Source organism: Anolis sagrei, chromosome 5, assembly GCF_037176765.1.
Source record: "Anolis sagrei isolate rAnoSag1 chromosome 5, rAnoSag1.mat, whole genome shotgun sequence".
NCBI classification, from domain to species: Eukaryota; Metazoa; Chordata; class Lepidosauria; order Squamata; family Dactyloidae; genus Anolis; species Anolis sagrei.
In genome coordinates, this window is record NC_090025.1 from 1,103,737 (window position 1) to 1,129,564 (window position 25,828).

Consider the following 25,828-nt stretch of genomic DNA (forward strand, 5'->3'; position numbering starts at 1 on the left):
AAATTTTCTACTGATGCTTTAGGTTAAACCTCTTTGAGTCTCCTGCAAGAGAAGTAAGGTGGGGTATAACAACAACAACAACAACAACAACAACAACAACAACAACAATTTTATTTTACACAAACCCTAATTACTACTAATCTAAATAATTCAACTTGACCTATCTAAACCACACAGGCTAGAAACCTAAACCTTCCTGATTCTCTTTTTTTTAATATTCTTTATTGTAAATTTTTCCTTTCATGACATACACTTACAACAGACAGGTAAACAGACAGGTAAACATGTATACATTCACAGAGTTTGGGAGAGGGGTACGGTGATGATATGGGTGAGGGGAGGGGAAGTGTTGGGTATGACATTACAGTGGCTTACATACAAAAAACAGGGGGTTACATACAACTATTGAGTAAAAAGGGGAAGAAAACCCCAGTAAGAATCTTTACTGTAACAGAGATAACAGAGGGAAAGAATAGGCTAGTACCTGGAGTAATCTGTTAAGGAAAGAAACACATTTTGAAAGTTTAAAACCTGTCCGGTGGAAAGACCAGCCCTCTTAGGAGTTGTTTTACGAAAGGTTATAAATGTAACCACTAAAGGAATGTACCTCTAGGAGTTAAGAAACATTGAAACCATTAAGCTTCTATACTTCAATAAACTTATTACAGTTTATCTTTAAAAAAAAACAACAACTTTATTTTGTCCCCCACCTCCATCTCCCCAAAGGGACTCGGGGCGGATTGCATATGGCACAATGTGCCTAGAACAATGCAAAAAATAAACATACAATACAAACTATATAAATAAAAATGTAATGTTTGGGTTGTTGTAGGTTTTTTCGGGCTATATGGCCATGTTCTAGAGGCATTCTCTCCTGACGTTTCGCCTGCATCTATGGCAAGCATCCTCAGAGGTAGTGAGGTCTGTTGGAAGTAGGAAAAATGGGTTTATATATCTGTGGAATGATGTCCAGGGTGGGACAAAGGGCTCTTGTCTGCTGGAGCTAGGTGTGAATGTTTCAACTGACCACCTTGATTAGCATATAATGGCCTGACAGTGCCTAGAGCAAACTTTTGTTGAGAGGTGATTAGACTACTTCAACCAGAGAAATCAGCCATAGCAGAGCACCTGATGAACCAACCTGGACACAGCATATTATTTGAGAACACAGAAATGCTGGACCACTCTCACAACCACCAGGTCAGGCTACACAGAGAAGCCATTGAAATACACAAGAAGCATGTGGACAATTTCAACAGAAAGGAGGAAACCATGAAAATGAACAAAATCTGGCTACCGGTATTAAAAAACTCTAAAATTACAACAGCACAACAACAGAGAGGAAACGAACAAGGACATCTAATCACCTCTCAACAAAAGATTGCTCCAGGCACTGCCAGGCCATTATATGCTAATCAAGGTGAAACATTCCCACCTAGCTCCAGCAGACAAGAGTCCTTTGTCCCACCCTGGACATCATTCCACAGATATATACAAATATATACACACAGACTGGGCCACAGCAACGTGTGGCAGGGGATGGCTAGCAAAAGATAAAACCGGTAGCACTTATATAGTTGTTATTGTTAATGTTTTCCATCTATGTATAGTAATTGCGTCCGACTCCACCTCCAACCTTGAGGAGAGGCAGGTAAGAAACACAACTTATCACCACCACACTCACTTCCCAAAAAGGAAGCCTATAGGACTTACATTGGGGAAATAATGTGATTTTGGGGGATTTTTGACTCTTTCCCTCCAAAGAAGCAGGAAATGAGTCATTGCAGCAAACGGCAGGATTTGCAAACACTATTTATTCACATTTTTGGAACGAAATTCCATGCAACATGCACATACAAGTTCAGGCTGTTTTCTATGCCTAACAAGCAGGTGCGATGTGTTGTCAAAGGCTTTCATGGCTGGAATCACCGGGTTGCTGTGAGTTTTCCGGGCTGTCAGGCCATGTTCCAGAAGCATTTTCTCCTGATGTTTCACCCACATCTCTGGCAGGCATCCTCAGAGGTTGTGAGGTCTGTTGGGAACCAGGCAAGTGCGGTTTATATACCTGTGGAATAATGTCCCAGGTGGGAGAAAGAGCTCTTGTCTGTTGAAGGCAAGTGTGGATGTGAAGTGTGAAGCCTTGCACTTCTCTAACTATAATTCATGAAAACGGAAAACATTAAGCCAAGGCATGAGTTAGGCATTCATACAATCCAAGAATCCAAACCATGAACAAGAAATACTTAGACGAGAATCTTCCAAGCAAAGCTTCCATGAAACAAGGACGAGAACTACACTTGATTCCAAACGATGCTTCGTCTGACTACATTTCCAACACTTGGAACTTGTATCCCCTCGTTAAGCTATTCCACGCATTCAGGAATTGGTTTCGTTTTACTTGAGACCCCCTTATCTTTTTCTGTCGAAGCCTGGCAGAACACCGAAGCCACTGTTCGGCCTGTCTGTTTTGACTAATTTCCTCTCACCTATCTATTTGCTCATTGAGTTTTGCAGCTGGGCCAGGTGCTGAGTTGTTTTCAAGCCCCAAATCCTGGGAACTCTCTCTGGTAACAATACAGGGAGTACACTACCATGCCCACACCCTTCAGGGACATTCTCATGGGAAACTACACTTGGCACAGGGGTCTCCTGGTCCTTCTCTCGCCTATCTATTTGCTCATGAAGTTTTGCAGCTGGGCCAGGTGCTCAGTTGTTTTCAAGCCCCAAATCCTGGGAACCCTCTGGTAGCAATTCAGGAAGTATACTATCTGTTGCCCTCCCTTCAGGGACATTCTCATGGGAAACTACACTTGGCACAGGGGTCTCCTGGTCCTTCTCTACATCATTGACCTTACTTACTTACTTACTTACTTACTTACTTAGGCGATCCCTCGTTGGACGAGTAAGATGGTCTTCCATGATGGGTTTCCTTGTGGATTCGTAGGTAGCTGTGGAGCCCTCTTCTTGACCCGCATCTTTTCCCACAGTGAGGGCATTGGTTTCCAGACGGAACACGGTCTTGGTCGGGGTTGGCTTGACGCGCCTTCCTCCTGGCACGTTTCTCTCTTTCATCCTCCACTCGTGCCTCCTCGAATTCTGCAGCACTGCTGGTCACAGCTGACCTCCAGCTGCTCCAGGGCTTCCCAGTTCTCAGTGTCTATGCCAGAGGTTTTAAGGTTGGCTTTGAGCCCATCTTTCAATCTCTTTTCCTCTCCTCCAACATTCCATTTTCCGTTCTTGAGTTCGGAGTAGAGCAACTGCTTTGGGAGGCGGTGGTCAGGCATCCGGACAACGTGGCCGGTCCAGTGGAGTTGATGGCAGAGGACCATCGCTTCAATGCTGGTGGTCTTTGCTTCTTCCAGGACGCTGACATTTGCCCGCTTGGCTTCCCAAGAGATTTGCAGGGTGTTTTGGAGGCAGCACTGATGGAATCGTTCCAGGAGTTGCATGTGACATCTGTAGACAGTCCACGTCTCACAGGCATATAGCAGGGTTGGGAGGACAATGGCTTTATAGACAAGCACCTTGGTATCCCTATGGATGTCCCGGTCCGCAAACACTCTCTGCTTCATTTGGAAAAATGCTGCACTCGCAGAGCTCAGGCGGTGTTGTATTTCAGTGTCAATGTTAACGTCTGTAGACAGTCCACGTCTCGCAGGCATAGAACAGGGTTGGGAGGACAAGAGATTTATCAACAAGCCCCTTGGTCTCCCTACGGATGTCCCGGTCCTCAAACACTCTCTGCTTCATTCGGGAAAATGCTGCGCTCGCAGAGCTCAGGCGGTGTTGTATTTCAGTCTCAATGTTGACGTCTGTAGACAGTCCATGTCTCACAGGCATATAGCAGGGTTGGGAGGACAATGGCTTTATAGACAAGCCCCTTGGTCTCCCTACGGATGTCCCGGTCCGCAAACACTCTCTGCTTCATTCTGGAAAATGCTGCGCTCGCAGAGCTCAGGCGGTGTTGTATTTCAGTCTCAATGTTGACGTCTGTAGACAGTCCATGTCTCACAGGCATAGAGCAGGGTTGGGAGGACAATAGCTATATAGACAAGCAGCTTGGTCTCCCTACGGATGTCCCGGTCCTCAAACACTCTCTGCTTCATTCGGAAAAATGCTGCGCTTGCAGAGCTCAGGCGGTGTTGTATTTCGGCGTCGATGTTGACTTTGATGGAGAGGTGGCTGCCGAGGGAGCGGAAATGGTCAACATTTTCTAATGTGACACCATTAAGTTGTATCTCTGGCATTGGAGAGGGGATGGCTCGTGACTGCTGGAAGAGCACTTTGGTTTTCTCAATGTTCAGTGACAGGCCGAGCGTCTCGTATGCTTCTGCGAAGGTGTTTAGAGTGGCTTGTAGATCTTCTTCTGAATGCGCACAGACGACGTTGTCATCAGCATACTGGAGTTCTATAACAGATGTTGTTGTGACCTTGGTTTTGGCGCACTTTGGTTTTCTTGATGTTCAATGACAGGCCGAGCGTCTCGTATGCTTCTGCGAAGGTGTTTAGAGTGGCTTGTAGATCTTCTTCTAATTGCGCACAGACGACGTTGTCATCAGCATACTGGAGTTCTATAACAGATGTTGTTCTGACCTTGTTGTTGACTTTCAGTCTGCTGAGGTTGAATAGCTTGCCATCTGTCCGAGAGATGATTTCCACTCTGGTGGGAAGCTTCCCATCAACAAGGTGAAGTATCATAGCGACGAAGATGGAGAATAGAGTTGGGGCAATAACACATCATCCCTGTTTGATACCTGATTCCACCTTAAATGGGTCACATTGCTGTCCAAGGGGTCTCCTGGTCTTTCTCTGCATCATTGACCTTACTTACTTACTTACTTACTTACTTAGGCGATCCCTCGTTGGACGAGTAAGATGGTCTTCCATGATGGGTTTCCTTGTGGGTCCGCTTGTGGCTGTGGAGCCCTATTCTTGATTTGCATCTTCTCGCACAGTGAGGACATCGGTTTCCAGACGGAAGGCGGTCCCGGTCGGAATTGGCTTGACGCGCCTTCCTCTTGGCACGTTTCTCTCTTTCGCCCTCCACTTGTGCCTCTCGAATTCTGCAGCACTGCTGGTCACAGCTGACCTCCAGCTGGAGCGCTCAAGGGCATCACTTCCCACATCCAAAGCACCTTCATCCATTTATATCCATTTATATCCCACCTTGTTCATGCCCAGCATGATTTTCTAAATTTTAAATTATTACCGATTATAGATTTTTAATGCTTGTGTGTTGCTGTTATTGTTTATTTTTTTATTATGTGATTTATATTAATTGTTTTGTATTGATTGTTTTCGTTATTGCCTTTGTTTACTGATGTATTGTGGGCTTGGCCTCATGTGAGACGCACCGAGTTCTTTGGGGAGATGGTAGAGGGGTTTTATTTCAAATGCAATCACAGGCTGAACTCCAACAGTGCCAAACTGTGTTAATTCCACAGTGCAGATGCCCCTTCAAGATTTTCAATGGTCGAACGGCAACATCTTCTTTGCTCCATTTGAAAGGCATGGAGGCAACATGTTGTTGTTCATTCGTTCAGTCGTCTCCGACTCTTTGTGACCTCATGGACCAGCCCACGCCAGAGCTCCCTGTCGGCCGTTACCACCCCCAGCTCCCTCAAGGTCAGTCCAGTCACTTCAAGGATGCCAAGGAGGCAACATGGATTTATCAAACACAAGTCATGCCAGACTCATCGGATCTCTTTCTTCGATAGAGCTACAAGCTGGGTAGATGCGGGGAATGATGCCGTGAATGGAGCGTACCTGGATTCCAGGAAGGCCTTCTTGGACAAGGTCCCCCATGACCTTCTGGCAAGGAAACTAGTCCAATGTGGGCGAGGCAAGACTACGGTGAGGTGGATCTGGAATTGGTTAAGTGGACGAACACAGAGAGTGCTCACTAATGCTTCCTCTTCATCCTGGAAAGAAGTGACAAGTGGAGTGCCACAAGCAGGGTTCCGTCCTGGGCCCGGTCCTGATCAGGATCTTCATTCATGACTCTTAGATGAAGGGCTAGAAGGCAGGATCATCCAGTTTGCAGATGACACCGTATTGACGATAGCCAATACTCCAGAGGACAGGAGCAGGATTCAAAACAATCTTGACAGATTAGGGAGATGATGGGCCAAAACTAACAAAATGAAGTTCAACAGGGACAAATGCAAGATACTCCACTTTGGCAGGAAAAACGAAATGCAAAGAGACAGAATGGGGGATGAGGAGGCCGGGCTCGAGAGCAGGACGTGTGGAAAAGATCTTGGAGTCCTCATGGGGAGGAAGTTAAACATGAGCCAGGAATGTGATGTGGTGGCAAAAAAAGCCAATGGGATTTTGGCCTTAGGCATCAATAGGAGCTTAGTGTCTAGATCTAAGGAAGTAATGCTACCCCTCTATTCTGCTTTGGTTAGACCACGTTACCTGGAATATTGTGTCCAATTCTGGGCACCACAATTCAAGAGAGAGATTGACTCTAAGCTGGAATGTGTCCAGAGGAGGGCGACTAAAATGATCAAGGGTCTGGAGAACAAGCCCTATGAGGAGCGGCTGAAAGAGCTGGGTATGTTTAGCTTGAAGAAGAGAAGGCTGAGAGGAGATATGATGAGGGCCATGTATAAATATGTGAGAGGAAGCCACAGGGAGGAGGAGGGAGCAAGCTTGTGTTCTGCTTCCTTGGAGACTAGGACGCAATGGAACAAGGGCTTCAAACTACAAGAGAGGAGATTCCACCTGAACCTGAGGAAGAACTTCCTGACTGTGAGAGCCGTTCAGCAGTGGAACTCTCTGCCCCAGAGGGAGCGTGGTGGAGGCTCCTTCTTTGGAGGCTTTTAAGCAGAGGCCGGATGGCCATCTGTCAGGGGTGCTTTGAATGCAATATTCCTGCTTCTTGGCAGAATGGGGTTGGACTGGAGGATGGTCCAGGAGGTCTCTTCCAACTCTAGGAATCTAGGATTCTATGATTCTATAACTTCCTGACTGTGAGAGCCGTTCAGCAGTGGAACTCTCTGCCCCAGAGGGAGTGTGGTGGAGGCTCCTTCTTTGGAGGCTTTTAAGCAGAGGCTGGATGGCCATCTGTCGGGGGTGATTTGAATGCAATATTCCTGCTTCTTGGCAGAATGGGGTTGGACTGGATGATGGCCCAGGAGGTCTCTGCCAACTCTTTGATTCTAGGATTCTATGATTCTATAACTTCCTGAGTGTGAGAGCCGTTCAGCAGTGGAACTCTCTGCCCCGGAGGGAGTGTGGTGGAGGCTCCTTCTTTGGAAGCTTTTAAGCAGAGGCTGGATGGCCATCTGTCAGGGGTGCTTTGAATGCAATATTCCTGCTTCTTGGCAGAATGGGGTTGGACTGGATGATGGCCCAGGAGGTCTCTCCCAACTCTTGGATCCTAGGATTCTATGGCTGTTTCCTCAAATGCAGCCAAGCCAGAAGTTGTGTGCCTTCTTTGGATGATTCAAGCTCCCTGGGAGCATTTACTCCAGTTCCAGGTGTGAAGATATAGATAGAGAGGTAGATAAATAGAGAGGCAGAAATAGCTTTTAAGTGCGTGCTGCAGCTTTTAAATCTGCTTCGATGGGTATTTCATTTGCCTTCCATTATTGATGGCCTGGATCTGTAAATATGGCACATTGTTTACATTGCGCATTGACCGGGGATCCTCCGCAAGACTCTTCCCTGGAAGGAAGCCAAGGTGGTTCTTGGAAGGAAGGAAGGCAGAAGAAGGAGGAGGCATCGGGGTGGGATTCCCATAATCCCCATCACAGGAGACCCCCCCCCCCTCTATACATATATGCACATGGCTCATCTAAAGTTCTCATGGATACAGACACAAGTACATATATATGTATTTACACATACACGTGCACATAGAATCATAGAATCCTAGTGTTGGAAGAGACCTCCCGGGCTGTCATCCAATCCAACCCCATTCTGCCAAGAAGCAGGAATGTTGCATTCAAAGCACCCCTGACAGATGGCCATCCAGCCTCTGTTTCAGTTTCCAAAGAAGGAGCCTCCACCACACTCCCTCCGGGGCAGAGAGTTCCACTACTGAACATAGAATCAAAGAGTTGGAAGAGACCTCCTGGGCCATCATCCAGTCCAACCCCATTCTGCCAAGAAGCAGGAATATTGCATTCAAACCACCCCTGACAGATGGCCATCCAGCCTCTGCTTAAAAGCTTCCAAAGAAGGAGCCTCCATCACAATCCGGGGCAGAGAGTTCCACTGCTGAACAGCTCTCCCAGTCAAGAAGTTCTTCCTCATGTTCAGGTGGAATCCTAGAATCCTAGAGTTGGAAGAGACCTCCTAGGCCATCATCCAGTCCAACCCCATTCTGCCAAAAAGCAGAAACATTGCATTCAAATCACCCCTGACAGATGGCCATCCAGCCTCTGCTTAATAATAATAATAATAATAATAATAATAATAATAATAATAATATCCTAGAGTTGGAAGAGACCTCCTGGGCCATCATCCAGTCCAACCCAATTCTGCCAAGAAACAGGAATGTTGCATTCAAAGCACCCCTGACAGATGGCCATCCAGCCCCTGTTTAAAAGCTTCCAAAGAAGGAGCCTCCACCACACCCCGGGGCAGAGAGTTCCACTGCTGAACGGCTCTCACAGTCAGGAAGTTCTTAGAGTCATAGAATCATAGAATCAGAGTTGGAAGAGACCTCCTGGGCCATCATCCAGTCCAACCCCATTCTGCCAAGAAGCAGGAATATTGCATTCAAACCACCCCTGACAGATGGCCATCCAGCCCCTGCTTAGTAATAATAATAATAATAATATAATAATAATATCCTAGAGTTGGAAGAGACCTGGTGGGTCATCCTCCAGTCCAACCCCATTCTGCCAAGAAGCAGGAATATTGCATTCAAACCACCCCTGGCAGATGGCCATCCAGCCTCTGTTTAAAAGCTTCCAAAGAAGGAGCCTCCACCACACTCCCTCCGGGGCAGAGAGTTCCACTGCTGAACGGCTCTCACAGACAGGAAGTTCTTCCTCATGTTCAGATGGAATCCTAGAATCCAAGAGTTGGAAGAGACCTCCTGGGCCATCATCCAGTCCAACCCCATTCTGCCAAAAAGCAGGAATGTTGCATTCAAAGCACCCCTGACAGATGGCCATCCAGCCTCTGCTTAAAAGCTTCCAAAGAAGGAGCCTCCACCACACTCCGGGGCAGAGAGTTCCACTGCTGAACAGCTCTCCCAGTCAAGAAGTTCTTCCTCATGTTCAGATGGAATCCTAGAATCAAAGAGTGGGAAGAGACCTCCTGGGCCATCATCCAGTCCAACCCCATTCTGCCAAGAAGCAGGAATATTGCATTCAAATCACCCCTGACAGATGGCCATCCAGCCCCTACTTAGTAATAATAATAATAATAATAATAATAATAATAATAATAATATCCTAGAGTTGGAAGAGACCTCGTGGGCCATCCAGTCCAACCCCATTCTGCCAAGAAGCAGGAATACTGCATTCAAAGCACCCCCAACAGATGGCCATCCAGCCTCTGCTTCAAAGCTTCCAAAGGAGCCTCCACCACACTCCCTCCGGGGCAGAGAGCTCCACTACTGAACATAGAATCAAAGAGTTGGAAGAGACCTCCTGGGCCATCATCCAGTCCAGCCCCATTGTGCCAAGAAGCAGGAATGTTGCATTCAAATCACCCCTGACAGATGGCCATCCAGCCCCTACTTAGTAATAATAATAATAATAATAATAATAATAATAATAATAATATCCTAGAGTTGGAAGAGACCTCCTGGGCCATCATCCAGTCCAGCCCCATTGTGCCAAGAAGCAGGAATGTTGCATTCAAATCACCCCTGACAGATGGCCATCCAGCCTCTGTTTCAAAGTTTCCAAAGAAGGAGCCTCCACCACACTCCCTCCGGGGCAGAGAGTTCCACTGCTGAACGGCTCTCACAGTCAGGAAGTTCTTCCTCGTGTTCAGGTGGAATCTCCTCTCTTGTAGTTTGAAGCCATTGTTCCATTGCGTCCTAGTCTCTCTCCAAGGAAGCAGAAAACAAGCTTGCTCCCTCCTCCTCCCTGTGGCTTCCTCTCACATATTTATACATGGCTATCATGTCTCCTCTCAGCCTTCTCTTCTTCAGGCTAAACATGCCCAGTTCCCTAAGCCGCTCCTCATAGGGCTTCTTCTGCAGACCCTTGATCATTTTAGTTGCCCTCCTCTGGACACATTCCAGCTTAGAGTCAATATCTCTCTTGAGTTGTGGTGCCCAGAATTGGACACAATATTCCAGGTAAAGTGGTCTAACCAAAGCGGGAGCAGGACTTCCCTAGATCTCACTCACATACACTCACTCACATACACACATATCTATGGCTTACCTAGAGGTCTCTCTTCCATATCCACATACACACATATAAGCACATCTATGTATGTACTTATGTATACACACATCTATATGTAAGTCTCATATATATATATATATATATATATATATATGTATATGTATATGTATATGTATATGTATATATATGTATAAATGTTCTGTGCATAATGAGTACCTTAAAAACAAAAGAAACAATGAACAAAATCACACCACATTTGGCAACAAAACGTCTCACAACACAAAGAGTGACCATCACTCAAAAATTATGATTTTGTCCTTTGGGAGTTGTAGTTGCTGGGATTTATAGTTCACCTACAATCAAAGAGCATTCTGAACTTCGCTAACGATGGAATTGAACCAAACTTGGCACACAGGACTTCCAAGACCAACAGAACACAGCAGAAAGATTTGGTGGGCATTGCCCTTGAGTTTGGGAATTATAGTTCACCCACATCCAGAGAGCACTGTGGACTCAAACACTGATGGATCTGGACCAAACTTGGCACGAATATTCCATATGCCCAAATGTGAACACAGATGGAGTTTAAGGGAAATAGACCTTGACATTTGGGAATTGTAGTTGCTGGGATTCATAGTTCACCTACAATCAAAGAGCATTCTGAACTCCACCAATGATGGAACTGAACCAAACATGGCATACAGGACTTCCATGACCAACAGAACACACTGGAAGGGTTTGGTGGGCATTGACCTTGAGTTTGGGAGTTGTAGTTCACCCACATCCAGAGATCACTGTGGACTCAAACAATGATGGATCAGGACCAAACTCTACACAAAGACTCAATATGCCCAAATGCGAACACTGGTGGAGTTTGGGGAAAATAGAATCTTGACAATTGGGAGTTGTAGTTGCTGTGACTTATAGTTCACCTACAATCACAGAACATTCTGAACCCCACAAACGATAGAATTGGGCCAAACCTCCCACACAGAACCCCCATGTGGGCCACAGCAAAGCATGGCAGGGGATGGCTAGTCTATATAAATAAAAATGTAATGCTCGTTTGTGGAATTAGCAGAACTCAAAAACCACTGGACGAATGGACACCAAATTTGGACACAAGACACCTCTCAGGCCAACGAGTGACCATCACTCATACAAACACTGGAAAACACAGCAGACGGGACTTTAAAAATTACATTACAATGTATGCACAAAACCACAAATATATAAAAACGCAAATATATACACACACAAACACATGTACACAGACTGGGCCACAGCAACGTGTGGCAGGGGATGGCTAGCAACATATAAGATTCCTCTCACTTCCTATAGTCTCCACCCTATTTTTAAGTAGGAGTCGTTTGTAAGTCGGATGTTTGTAACTCAGGGACTGCCTGTGTGCTGGTACGGCTGTACCAGGAGCTCCAACTTCATTTTCTTTCTGTTATCTGTTTGCAGTCATAGGGCAGGCCTCCTGTCCATCATGATTAAGCTTTGGTTCCACCCCTTGTTCAGGGTTCTGGGAGGGAAAGGAGCCATTTTTTGGGCAGTCTCACACAAGGAAGCTAAACTGTAGGACGTAGACCAGCTCGTCCTGTAGAAAAGCTTCTTTTCTCAAGAACATCCGGGGAAACAGAAACAGAAATTCCAGGGGAAAGGCCCTAAAAGCTCTGGCTGAGCACTCACAGCAATCAGAGGGAAAACAGCCCTGAAGTTTTCAAAGAATTCTCTGCGGGAGGAAAACCACTACAGATCCACAGAACTCCATCTGAAATGTCTACAAGCCTCGGCTGGTAGGTCTACTCCATACCCAGACGCATTTGGAATCGGTAGCAGGACCCACACCGATGAGGCATAGATAGTAAACAACCTGGGAGAGGTTAAAAAGGGGTTTTTCCTACAGAGAAAGTTCAGTTAATCAAAGTCAGGTACCGGTCCATTGAGGACTAGACTAAGAAAGCCTTGAAGTGTTGTTTGAACCATTGAAGACTTGTTGTTTGTTCCATAATAAAGACTTTGTGGTATCATCAAAGACTCTAAAGACCATCACTTAAGGAAAATCCCTGAGAACCTCTCTTTGAGGCACCCTGGCTTCCCACTGGGCTTAAAGTATACGTCCTATAGAAAGGTACAGCGCGCGACAGAACACCCTGTGTGTGTTTGTATATATATATATAGAGAGAGAGAGAGAGAGAGAGAGAGAGCGCGCATAACAATGCACCTCTCTTCCTTCCTTTCCAGCGGAGACCTTTCCCTTTAAATGCACAAACCTTGCAAGGGAGAGGATGTTTTGAGCGTCTGTGGCAGGAAACCAGCCCTCAGATCCGGATGCGCACCTGCCAACCTCCTGCCTGCGCATGCAACACAAAAGGCACCCGGGAGCCTAGCCCGTTTACTCTGGGAGAAGCTTGTGTTGCCGGCAGGAGCTCTTCACCTTGGGAAACGTAGCCTGATGCAACCGTGTTCCCATGCATTGAGGGTTTTTCTTCCTCACCCAGCGGATGCGCTTTGATGCTCCTCAGAAGGTGGGCCATTGATCCTACACAAAGGGAGATGCACCGACTGGGCAGCAGAGAAGGCCAAACAAACCTGATTCTTGATCAAAGAGACAGTCATGCTAAGCGTGCTAATCATCATGGCGATGCTCAACACAGAAATGCTGGACCACTCTCACAACCACCACGTCAGACGACACAGAGAAGCCACTGACATCCACAAGAAGCATGTGGACAATGTCAACAGAAAGGAGGAAAACATGAAAATGAACACAATCTGGCTGCCAGTATTAAAAAACTCTGAAATTACAACAGCAAAACAACAGAGAGGAAACAACCAGGCACATCACATCACCTCTCAACAAAAGATTGCCCCAGGCACTTCCAGGCCATCAAGTGCTAATCAAGGTGGTCAGTTGAAACATTCAACCCCTAGCTCCAGCAGACAAGAGTCCCTTGTCCCACCCTGGTCCTTCCACAGATCTATAAACCCTTTTTTCCTAGTTCCAACAGACCTCACAACCTCTGAGGATGCTTGCCATAGATGCAGGCGAAACGTCAGGAGAAAATGCCTCTAGAACATGGCCATATAGCCCGGAAAAACCTACAACCCAATCAAGGACAGCTAATCACCTCTCAACAAAAGATTCCCCCAGGCACTGCCAGGCAATCAAATGCTAATTAAAGTAGTCAGTTAAAAAATTCACACCTAGCTCCAGCAGACAAGAGTCCTTTGTCCCACCCTGGACATTATTCCACATATATATAAACCCTTTTTCCTAGTTCCAACAGACCTCACAACCTCTGAGGATGCTTGCCATAGATGCAGGCGAAACGTCAGGAGAGAGTGCCTCCAGAACATGGCCATATAGCCCGAAAAAACTTACAACAACCCAATGCTCATCCATTGTTATTATGATTGCTTTTGTTGTTGTTGTTGTGGTTTTGTTTGCACCCTCAAGACTTGGGGCAGGGTATAGCCTAGTGCTAAGAGACACGGAGTAGAAAAATATATTGTCATTGATCATGCCCAGAAAATGTATTTTTGCACTCATAGGGCAAGACAACAAATAGTCACACTGCAAAGGGGCGAAAGTAGCATTCGCTTTCTCTTCCAACTGATCCCTCCTGACAGATGGCCATCCTGCCATGGATATGATAGAGAGCAATATAGGATCAATGTCACAATCAGGATGATGGGAATAATAACAATAAATTAATAATAACACATATCATAATAATAATTAATTAAAGATTGCCCCAGGCACTGCCAGGCCATTATATGCTAATCGAGGTGGTCAGTTGAAACATTCCCACCTAGCTCCAGCAGACAAGAGTCCTTTGTCCCACCCTGGTCATTCCACAGATATATAAACCCCTTTTCCTAGTGACGACAGACCTCACTACCTCTGAGGATGCTTGCCATAGATGCAGGCGAAACGTCAGGAGAAAATGCCTCTAGAACATGGCCATATAGCCCAAAAAAACCTACAACAACCCACTAATTAAGGTGGTCAGTTGAAACATTCCCACCTAGCTCCAGCAGACAAGAGTCCTTTGCCCCACCCTGGTCATTCCACAGATATATAAACCCTTTTTCCTAGTTCCAACAGACTTCACTACCTCTGAGGATGCTTGCCATAGATGCAGGCGAAACGTCAGGAGAAAATGCCTCTAGAACATGGCCATATAGCCCGAAAAAACCCACAACAACCCATTCCCACCTAGCTCCAGCAGACAAGAGTCCTTTGCCCCACCCTGGTCATTCCACAGATATATAAACCCTTTTTCCTAGTTCCAACAGACCTCACTACCTCTGAGGATGCGTGCCATAGATGCAGGCAAAACGTCAGGAGAGAATGCCTCTAGAACATGGCCATAGAGCCCGAAAAAAACCCCCAAAAACCCTACAACAACCCAGTGATTCCAGCCATGAAAGCCTTCGACAATACATATTCCCACCTAGCTCCAGCAGACAAGAGTCCTTTGTCCCACCCTGGTCATTATTCCACAGATATATAAACCCTTTTTCCTAGTTCCTAGAGACCTCACTACCTCTGAGGATGCTTGCCATAGATGCAGGCGAAACGTCAGGAGAGAATGCCTCTAGACCATGGCCATATAGCCCGAAAAAACCCACAACAACCCATTCCCACCTAGCTCCAGCAGACAAGAGTCCTTTGCCCCACCCTGGTCATTCCACAGATATATAAACCCCTTTTCCTAGTTCCAACAGACCTCACTACCTCTGAGGATGCTTGCCATAGATGCAGGCGAAACGTCAGGAGAGAATGCCTCTAGACCATGGCCATATAGCCCGAAAAAACCCACAACAACCCATTCCCACCTAGCTCCAGCAGACAAGAGTCCTTTGCCCCACCCTGGTCATTCCACAGATATATAAACCCCTTTTCCTAGTTCCAACAGACCTCACTACCTCTGAGGATGCTTGCCATAGATGCAGGCGAAACGTCAGGAGAGAATGCCTCTAGACCATGGCCATATAGCCCGAAAAAACCCACAACAACCCATTCCCACCTAGCTCCAGCAGACAAGAGTCCTTTGCCCCACCCTGGTCATTCCACAGATATATAAACCCCTTTTCCTAGTTCCAACAGACCTCACTACCTCTGAGGATGCTTGCCATAGATGCAGGCGAAACGTCAGGAGAGAATGCCTCTAGAACATGGCTCTATAGCCCGAAAAAAAACCCCACAAGAACCTAGTGATTCCAGCCATGAAAGCTTTCGACAATACAGAAAAATATACTGTCATTGATCATGCCCAGAAAATGTACATTTGCACTCATAGGGCAAGGCAACAAATGGTCACACTGCAAAGGGGTGAAACATTATAAAATCCCATTTTCCTGACTAATAACACAGGGAGGGGGGGAAAACAATCATTTTTCCTTGGTGCAACCAAATTGAAAACAAATGCAAACCCCCTTTCATTTTACTTTAATAATCACATTAATTCTAATGACAATAATAATAGATATTTCCAAGAGAGTGGCGGCTAAATGCAAGCCATGCAAGCAAAAGTACAACTGGTAACAACAACAACAACTGCAAACCCCCTTTCATTTTACTTTAGTGATCATATTAATTCTAGTGATAATAATAAAGATATTTCTAAATACAAACAATAGGAGCAAAAGTACAACTGCAGGATCCTGTTACTGATAACAACAACAACAACAACAATAAATGCAAACCCCCTTTCATTTTACTTTTGTGATCATATTAATTCTAATAGCAATAGTAATAGATATTACTAAGAGAGTGGCGGATAAATACAAGCAATATGAGCAAAAGTACAACTGTAGGCTCCCTGTTACTGGTAACAACAACAACAACAACAACAACAACAACAACAACAACAACAACAAATGCAAACCCCCTTTCATTTTACTTTAGTAATCATATTAATTCTAATGACAATAATAATAGATATTTTTAAGAGAGTGGCGGCTAAATACAAGAAATGGAAGCAAAAGTACAACTGCAGGCTCCTGTTACTAGCAACAACAACAACAACAAATGCAACCTCTCTTTTATTAATTCTTATGACAATAATAGGTTTATCAATAACAACAACTTCAAACCCCCTTTTATTTTACTTTAATAATCATATTAATTCTAATGACAATAATAACGATATTTCTAAAAGAGTGGCAGCTAAATACAAACAGTATGAGCAAAAGTACAACTGCAGGCTCCTTGTTACTGGTAACAACAACAACAACAACAACAACAACAACAGCAACAATTGCAAAAACCCCTTTTATTTTACTTTTGTGATCACATTAATTCTAATGACAATAATAATAGATATTTCTAAGAGAGTGGCGGCTAAATACAAGCAATGCAAGCAAAAGTACAAACTGCAAGCTCCTGTTACTGGTAACAACAACAAATGCAAAACCCCTTTTATTTTACTTTTGGATCATATTAATTCTAATGACAATAACAATAGATATTTCTAAGAGTGGTGACTAAATACAAGCAATGCAAGCAAAAAGACAACTGCAGGCTCCTTTTACTGGCAACAACAACAACAAATGCAAACTCCCTTTTATTTTACTTTTGTGATCATATTAATTCTAATGACAATAATAATAGATATTTCTAAATACAAACAATACGAGCAAAAGTACAACTGCAGGATCCTGTTACTGATAACAACAACAACAACAACAACAACAAATGCAAACTCCCTTTTATTTTACTTTTGTGATCATATTAATTCTAATGACAATAATAATAGATAATTCTAAGAGAGTGGCGGCTAAATGCAAGCAATGCAAGCAAAAGTACAACTGCAGGTCCCTATTACTGGCAACAACAACAAAAACAACAGCAGCAACAACAACAACAACAACAACAACAACAAATGCAAACCCCCTTTTATTTTACTTTAGTGATCATATTAATTCTAATGACAATAATAATAGATAATTCTAAGAGAGTGGCGGCTAAATGCAAGCAATGCAAGCAAAAGTACAACTGCAGGATCCTTTTATTGGTAACAACAACAAAAACAACAGCAGCAGCAGCAACAACAACAAAAACAACAACAACAACTGCAAAAAACCCCTTTTATGTTACTTTTGTGATCACATTAATTCTAATGACAATAATAATAGATATTTCTAAGAGTGGTGACTAAATACAAGCAATGCAAGCAAAAATACAACTGCAGTTTCCTGTTACTGGCCGCCACAACAACAACAAAAACAACAACAGCAACAGCAACAATTGCAAAAACCCTTTTTATTTTACTTTTGTGATCATATTAATTCCAATGACAATAATAATAGATATTTCCAAGAGAGTGGTGGCTAAATACAAACAATATGAGCAAAAGTACAACTGCAGGCTCCTGTTACTGGTAACAACAACAACAACAACAACAACAACAATAAATGCAAACCCCCTTTCATTTTACTTTTGTGATCATATTAATTCTAATGACAATAATAATAGATATTTCTAAGAAAGTGGTGGCTAAATGCAAGCAATGCAAGCAAAAGTACAACTGCAGGATCCTTTTATTGGTAACAACAACAAAAACAACAGCAGCAGCAGCAACAACAACAAAAACAACAACAACAACTGCAAAAAACCCCTTTTATGTTACTTTTGTGATCACATTAATTCTAATGACAATAATAATAGATATTTCTAAGAGTGGTGACTAAATACAAGCAATGCAAGCAAAAATACAACTGCAGTTTCCTGTTACTGGCCGCCACAACAACAACAAAAACAACAACAGCAACAGCAACAATTGCAAAAACCCTTTTTATTTTACTTTTGTGATCATATTAATTCTAATGACAATAATAACAGATATTTCCAAGAGAGTGAGGGCTAAATATTAACAATACGAGCAAAAGTACAACTGCAGGTTTCTGTTACTGGTAACAACAACAACAACAACAACAATTATTTCCAAGTGTTAGGAAAGGGGATTAAATGCATTGCAATGCAATTGCACTTTTCTGCTTCTTTCCAAAGGCAGAGAGTGCTTTTTGAAAGCGCAAAAGCGGATCTCCAGCAAAGGTAATCGAGTTACTGGGAATAATACTAAGGCTAGCAGGGCTTGCTAATGGTGCATCAGCGCGGACTGGGTGCAGCCTGCTTGGGGTCAAGGCTCTGGGGTCCTGGGAGTTGTAGTTCAAAGGGGTCCTTGCATTCATCCAGAGGGCAAAGCGGTAGAGCTGCAATCCCTCACTCCACAAAAGCCCAGCTGCAATAACAATACCAATAGCACAATTATGATCCACAATGCCGGCAGAGCTTCCCCGGAGAGGAGATTAAAAATAGACAGATATAGGACAAGACAGATATAATAATAATAATACTAATTGCATTATCGTTAATGATGCGAGCAGAGTTTTGCAAGGGAGGAGGCCAAGTAGGAAACAAGGCAGAAGAGCAACTGCTATCTCCTTCAGGAAAGCGAAGGCTACTCTGCCAAAGCAACAACAGAGCAATCACAACCAGCATCATGACAACACTAACAACAACAACAACAATAATATACTAATAATAACATATAATAATAATAATAATAATAATAATAATAATAATAATAGGTTCTTGTGGGTTTTTTCGGGCTATATGGCCATGTTCTAGAGGCATTTTTTCCTGACGTTTCGCCTGCATCTATGGCAAGCATCCTCAGAGGTGCCTGAGGCACCTCTGAGGATGCTTGCCATAGATGCAGGCGAAACGTCAGGAGAAAATGCCTCTACAACATGGCTCTATAGCCTGAAAAAACCCACAAGAACCTAGTGATTCCAGCCATGAAAGCCTTCGACAATACAATAATAATAGTTCCATAGATGGAAGAGACCTCTAAAGGCTATCTAGTCCACCTCTTTCTTCCAGGCAAGAAGACACCATCTGATCCCTCCTGACAGATGGCCATCCAGCCACAGATATGATAGGGATCATGTTGACGATAATAATAATAATAATAATAATAATAATAATAATAATAATAATGACATATATAATATAATATAATATAATATAATAGTTCCATAGATTCCTAGAGTTGGAAGAGACCTCTAAAGGCCATCTAGTCCACCTCTTTCTGCCAGGCAAGAAGACACCATCTGATCCCTCCTGACAGATGGCCATCCAGCCACAAATATGATAGGGATCACGATGACAATAATAATAATAATAATAATAATAATAATAACATATATAATATAATATAATAATTCCATAGATTCCTAGAGTTGGAAGAGACCGCTAAAGCCTATCTAGTCCAACTCTTTCTGCCAGGCAAGAAGACACCATCTGATCCCTCCTGACAGATGGCCATCCAGCCACAGATATGATAGGGATCACGATGACGATGATAATAATAATAATAATAATAATGACATATATAATATAATATAATAATTCCATAGATTCCTAGAGTTGGAAGAGACCTCTAAAGGCTATCTAGTCCACCTATTTCTGCCAGGCAAGAAGACACCATCTGATCCTTCCAGAAAGATGGCCATCCAGCCATGGATATGATAGAGAGCAATATAGGAAAGACGTTTTATAGAATCCAATAGTTGGAAGGGACCTCTAAAGGCCATGCAGTCCACCCCCCCCTTCTGCCAAGCAAGAAGAAACCACCTGATCCCTCCTGACAGATGGCCATCCAGCCATAGATATGATAGAGAGTGATATAAGTTCAGTATTACAACCAGGACAATGATGGCAATAATAATAATAATAATAATTATTATTATTATTATTATAACAATATATATAATACAATGTAATATAATATAATAATTTCATTGATTCCTAGAGTTGGAAGAGACCTCTAAAGGTCATCTAGTCCACCCCTTTCTGCCAGGCAAGAAGACACCATCCAGCCACATATATGATAGACAGCAATAAAGGATCAATATCACAACCAGGATGATGATGGTTATAATAATAATAACAATAATAATACTAACATGTATTATAATAATTCCATAGAATCGTAGAGTTGGAAGAGACCTCGAAAGGCCATCTAGTTCACCCCCTTTTGCAATGCAAAAAGAAACCACCCGATCCCTCCCAACAGATGGCCATCCAGCCATAGATATGATAGAGAGCAATACAGGATCAATATCACAACCAGGATGATGATGGTAATAATAATAATAATAACAACAATAATAATAATAATAATATATTAATGACATATATTATAATAATTCCATAGAATCCTACATTTAGAAGAGGCCTCTAAAAGGCCATCTAGTTCACCCCCTTCTGCCATGCGAGATGACACCATCTTATCCCTCCTGACAGATGGCCATCCTGCCATGGATATGATAGAGAGCGCTATATGTTCGATATCACAACAAGGATGATGATGGCAATAATAATAACATATATAACAACAATAATAATAATTCCATAGAACCATAGTTGGAAGAGGCCTTTAAAGACCATCTAGTTCATCCCCTTCTGCCAATTAAGAAGAAACCATCTGATCCCTCCTGACAGATGGCCATCCAGTCATGGATATGATTGAGAGCAATATAGGAAAGATATATGATGGAAACCAACAGTTAGAAGGGACCTCTTAAGGCCATCCAGTCCAACCGCGCTTCTTTCTGCCAGACAGGAAGACACAATTCAATCCCTCCCAACAGATAACCATTCAAATATGATTGGGAGCAATACAGGATGGATATATCATAGTATCCTGGAGTTGGAAGGGAACTCAGTCTATCTCAGCTTCGGGAAGGCAGGCACAACTCAATCCCTCCCAACAGATGGCCATCCAGATATGACATATATGATTGAGAGGGATACAGGATGGGTATATCATAGTATTTTGGAGTTGGAAGGGAACTCTTAAAGCCATCCAAGTCCAGTCTATCTCAGCTTCAGGAAGGCAGGCACAATTCAATCCCTCCCAACAGATGACCATCCAGCCATAGATACGATAGATACGACTGACAGCAACATAAGATACCGTAGATATATTATAGTATCCTAGAGCTGAGTGGGACCTCTAAAGGCCATCCAGTCCAACCCTATTTCTTTCTGCCAGGTAGGAAGACACCATTCAATCCCTCCCAACAGATGGCCATCCAGATATGATTGATGGCAATACAGATATATCATAGTATCCTAGAATTGAGTGGGACCCCTAAAGGCCATCCAGTCCAGCCCAGCTTCGGGAAGGCAGGCACAATTCAATCCCTCCCAACAGATGGCCATCGAGACATGACAGATATGATTGAGAGCAATACAGAATAGATATAGTATAGATATGATAGATATGACTGAGAGCAACATAGGATAGATCATAGTATCCTAGAACTGAGTGGGACCCCTAAAGGCCATCCAGCCCAACCCCACTTCTTCCTACCAGGCAGGAAGGCACAATTCAATCCCACCTGACAGATGGCCATCCAGATATGATATATATAATTGAGAGGAATACAGAAGGGATGTATCATAGTATCCTGGAGTAGGAAAGGAACTCTAAAGGCTGTCCAGTCCAGTCTATCCCAGCTTCAGGAAGGCAGGCACAGTTTAATCCCTCCCAACAGATGGCTATCCAGCCATAGATACCGATAGATACGACTGAGAGCAACATGGGATGGATAGATCATAGTATCCTGGGGCTGAGTGGGATCTCTAAAGGCCATCCAGTCCAACCCTGCTTCTTTCTACCAGGCAGGAAGGCACCATTCAAACCCTCCGGACAGATGGCCATCCAGATATGACATATATGATTGAGAACAATACAAGATAGATATATCATAGTATTTTGGAGCTGGAAAGGAACTCTAAAGGCCATCCAGCCCAACCCCGCTTCTTCCTACTAGGCAGGAAGGCACAATTCAATCCCTCCTGACAGATAGCCATCCAAATATGACTGAGAGGGATATAGGATGGATAGATCATAGTATCCGGGAGTAGGAAGGAAACTCTAAAGGCCATCCAGTCATGTCTATCCCAGCTTCGGGAAGGCAGGCACAACTCAATCCCTCCCAACAGATGGCCATCCAGATATGACAGATATGATTGAGAGGGATACAGGATAGATATATCATAGTATTCTAGAGTTGAGTGGGACCCTTAAAGGCCATCCAGTCCAACCCTATTTCTTTCTACCAGGTAGGAAGACACCATTCAATCCCTCCCAACAGATGGCCATTCAGATATGATTGAGAGAGAGATAGGATGGATATATCATAGTATCCAAGAGTTGGAAGGAACCCCTAAATGCCATCCAGTCCAGTCCAGCCCAGCTTCGGGAAGGGAGGCACCATTCAATCCCTCCCAACAGATGGCCATCCAGATATGACATATATGATTGAGAACAATACAACATAGATATTTCATAGTATTCTGGACATGGAAAGGAACTCTAAAGGCCATCCAGCCCAACCCTGCTTCTTTCTGCCAGGTAGGAAGACACCATTCAATCCCTCCCAACAGATGGCCATCCAGATATGATATGTATAATTGAGAGGAATACAGAATTGATGTATCATAGGAAAGGAACTCTAAAGGCCGTCCAGTCCAGTCTATCCCAGCATTGGGAAGGCAGGCACAATTCAATCCCTCCCAACAGATGGCCATCCAGCCATATATCATAGATTTACGACTGAAAGCAACATAAGATAGATATATTATAGTATCCTGGGGCTGAGTGGGACCTTTAAAGGCCATCCAATCCAACCCTGCTTCTTCCTACCAGGCAGGAAAACACCATTCAATCCCTCCCAACAGATGGCCATCCAGATATGATTGAGAGCAATACAGATATATCATAGTATCCTAGAATTGAGTGGGACCCCTAAAGGCCGTCCAGTCATGTCTATCCCAGCTTCGGGAAGGCAGGCACAATTCAATCCCTCCCAACAGATGGCCATCCAGCCATAGATATCATAGATATGACTGAGAGCAACATAAGATAGATAGATCATAGTATCCTAGAGCTGAGTGGGACCCTTAAAGGCCATCCAGCCCAACCCTGCTTCTTCCTACCAGGCAGGAAGGCACAATTCAATCCCACCCAACAGATGGCCATTCAGTTAAGACTGAGAGCAATACAGGATAAATATATCATAGTATTCTGGAGTTGAGTGGGACCCCTAAAGGCCATCCAGCCCAACCCGACTTCTTCTTACCAGGCAGGAAGGCACCATTCAATCCCACCTGACAGATGTCCATCCAGATATGCTATATATAATTGAGAGGAATACAGAAGGGATGTATCATAGTATCATAGAGTAGGAAAGGAACTCTAAAGGCCATCCAGCCCAACCCTGCTTCTTTCTGCCAGGTAGGAAGACACCATTCAATCCCTCCCAACAGATGGCCATCCAGATATGACAGACTGAGAGAGAGATAATATAGATAGATCATAGTATCCTGGAGTCGAGTGGGACCCCTAAAGGCCATCCAGTCCAGTCTATCCCAGCTTGGGGAAGGCAGGCACCATTCAATCCTTCCCAACAGATGGCCATCAGCCATAGATATGATATATACGACTGACAGCAACATAAGAAAGATATATTATAGTATCCTGGGGCTGAGTGGGACCCCTAAAGGCCATCCAGCCCAACCCTAATCTGTCAGGCACCCGATCCCTCCCTCCAGATGGCCATCCAGCCTTCAAGGCCCTGGCCCAGCCTCCCTGTGTCCAAGCAATGACTGAATGAATGGGTCAGGCTGACCTTTCCAGCGGGACCTCCGTCCTGGGCGCTCCCCTCCTCTCCTCTGGCGCCTCTTTTGTGCAGAAGACCCTTTTTGTGCCCAAGGGGGAAGCCCCGCCCAGACCCGACGCTGCGATTGGTCCGTGCAACAAAGAGGCGGGCGCCTGGCTCCCCCGCGGGCCTCCCTATTGGCTGGAGAGGCGTCGCTCCGGGAAAGGGGGAGGAGCCCGGGAGCGTGACGCAGAAGAGGCGGGGCCACATAAACTGCCCCGGGAGGCTGGGGGCGTGGCCAAAGGCAGGCGGCTCAGCCAATAGGAGAGCAGGAAAGGAGGCAGAGCTTCTGAAAGTTACTTTTTCTTTTCTTTTGGCTAAAGGGCCAAACCCTTTTCCCCGACCTCGACCTGCACAGCTTTTTGGTCCAAAAAAAGTAACTTCTCCAAATTACTCCGACAGGAAATTATGCTGCCTTGAATTTCATTCAGTCATATCTATAATATTTATGGCTGGATGGCCATCTGTTGGGAGGGATTGAATTGTGCCTGCCTTCCCGAAGCTGGGATAGACTGGACTGGATGGCCTTTGGGGGTCCCACTCAATTCTAGGATACTATGATATATCTGTATTGCTCTCAATCATATCTGTCATATCTAGATGGCCATCTGTTGGGAGGGATTGAATGGTGTCTTCCTACCTGGCAGAAAGAAGCAGGGTTGGGCTGGATGGCCTTTAAGGGTCCCAGTCAGCTCTAGGATACTATGATATATCTATCTTATGTTGCTGTCAGTCGTATCTATCGTATCTATGGCTGGATGGCCATCTGTTGGGAGGGATTGAATTGTGCCTGCCTTCCCAAAGCTGGGATAGACTGGACTGGATGGCCTTTCGGGGTCCCACTCAATTCTAGGATACTATGATATATCTGTATGGCCATCAATCATATCTGAATGGCCATCTGTCGGGAGGGATTGAATTGTGTCTTCCTGAAAAATGCAAAGCACAAATCTAATTGGTTGGGCTATGCCCAGAAGCTAGCTGAGCCTGGGAGTTTTGGCAACAGTTACATGTTTAAGGGAGTTTTTTTTACAAATTTTGCTACATAGTGCAATGGCAGTTGCAGTTTTTGCCCTGGATCAGAAAGGCTCTGGCTTCTATCAAACGAATGCTGTCCCAATGGATCCTGGTTGGCTTCCTCTCTTTCTCGGATGGAACAGGAGCCCGTTTTGCAAGAAAAGGGACTCGGAGCATTTCGGAAAAACGTGTCCTTTCGTCCCAACCGTTGCACACAGTCCAATGTTTTGCAGATGCAAAGTCAGTGGCCTTGCAGCAGGCCCGTAACCAGGATTTCGATTCGAGGGGCGGGGGCTGAGTTTGCTTCGGGGGGGGGGGGGGCTGAGTCTGAGCGAAAGAGGGTCTACCTAGCAATCCTTTTGTATTGTTACCCCAATAATACCCCCTCCATGCATATGGGATATATTGATCGTGGTGATCAGATCATGAGATGAATAAACATAACAGTTTAAATAATGCACCAGTAAGGCCTTTTCGTGGACCACACTGAGAATTTCGGGGGGGGGGGGGCTGAAGCCCCTCAAGCCCCTCCCCCCTTCCCCCCCGGCTACATGCCTGCCTTTATTTTATTTATTTATTTATTTATTTATTTAAAAGTTTTCTATACTGTCCTTCTCACTTCTCTTGAGGGACTCAGACCGGTTTCCAACCATAATATCACACACAATCAATAAAGCATCATAATACATATTACAGTAAAACATTAAAACAGCCATTACAATCAATAACTATAG

The 25,828-nt window shown here is 44.3% G+C and overlaps 1 protein-coding gene across 1 annotated transcript in view; it reads right to left on the bottom strand.

The window, feature by feature from the left end:
- Positions 1–24,127, bottom strand: part of ADISSP (adipose secreted signaling protein) — an 87,908-nt gene extending 63,781 nt beyond the window's left edge. The window contains exon 1 of the mRNA XM_067468424.1: positions 24,048–24,127. The gene's annotated coding sequence lies outside the window, so the exon portion shown is untranslated. The remainder of the gene's footprint in view (positions 1–24,047) is intronic.
- Positions 24,128–25,828: the final 1,701 nt, after the last annotated feature.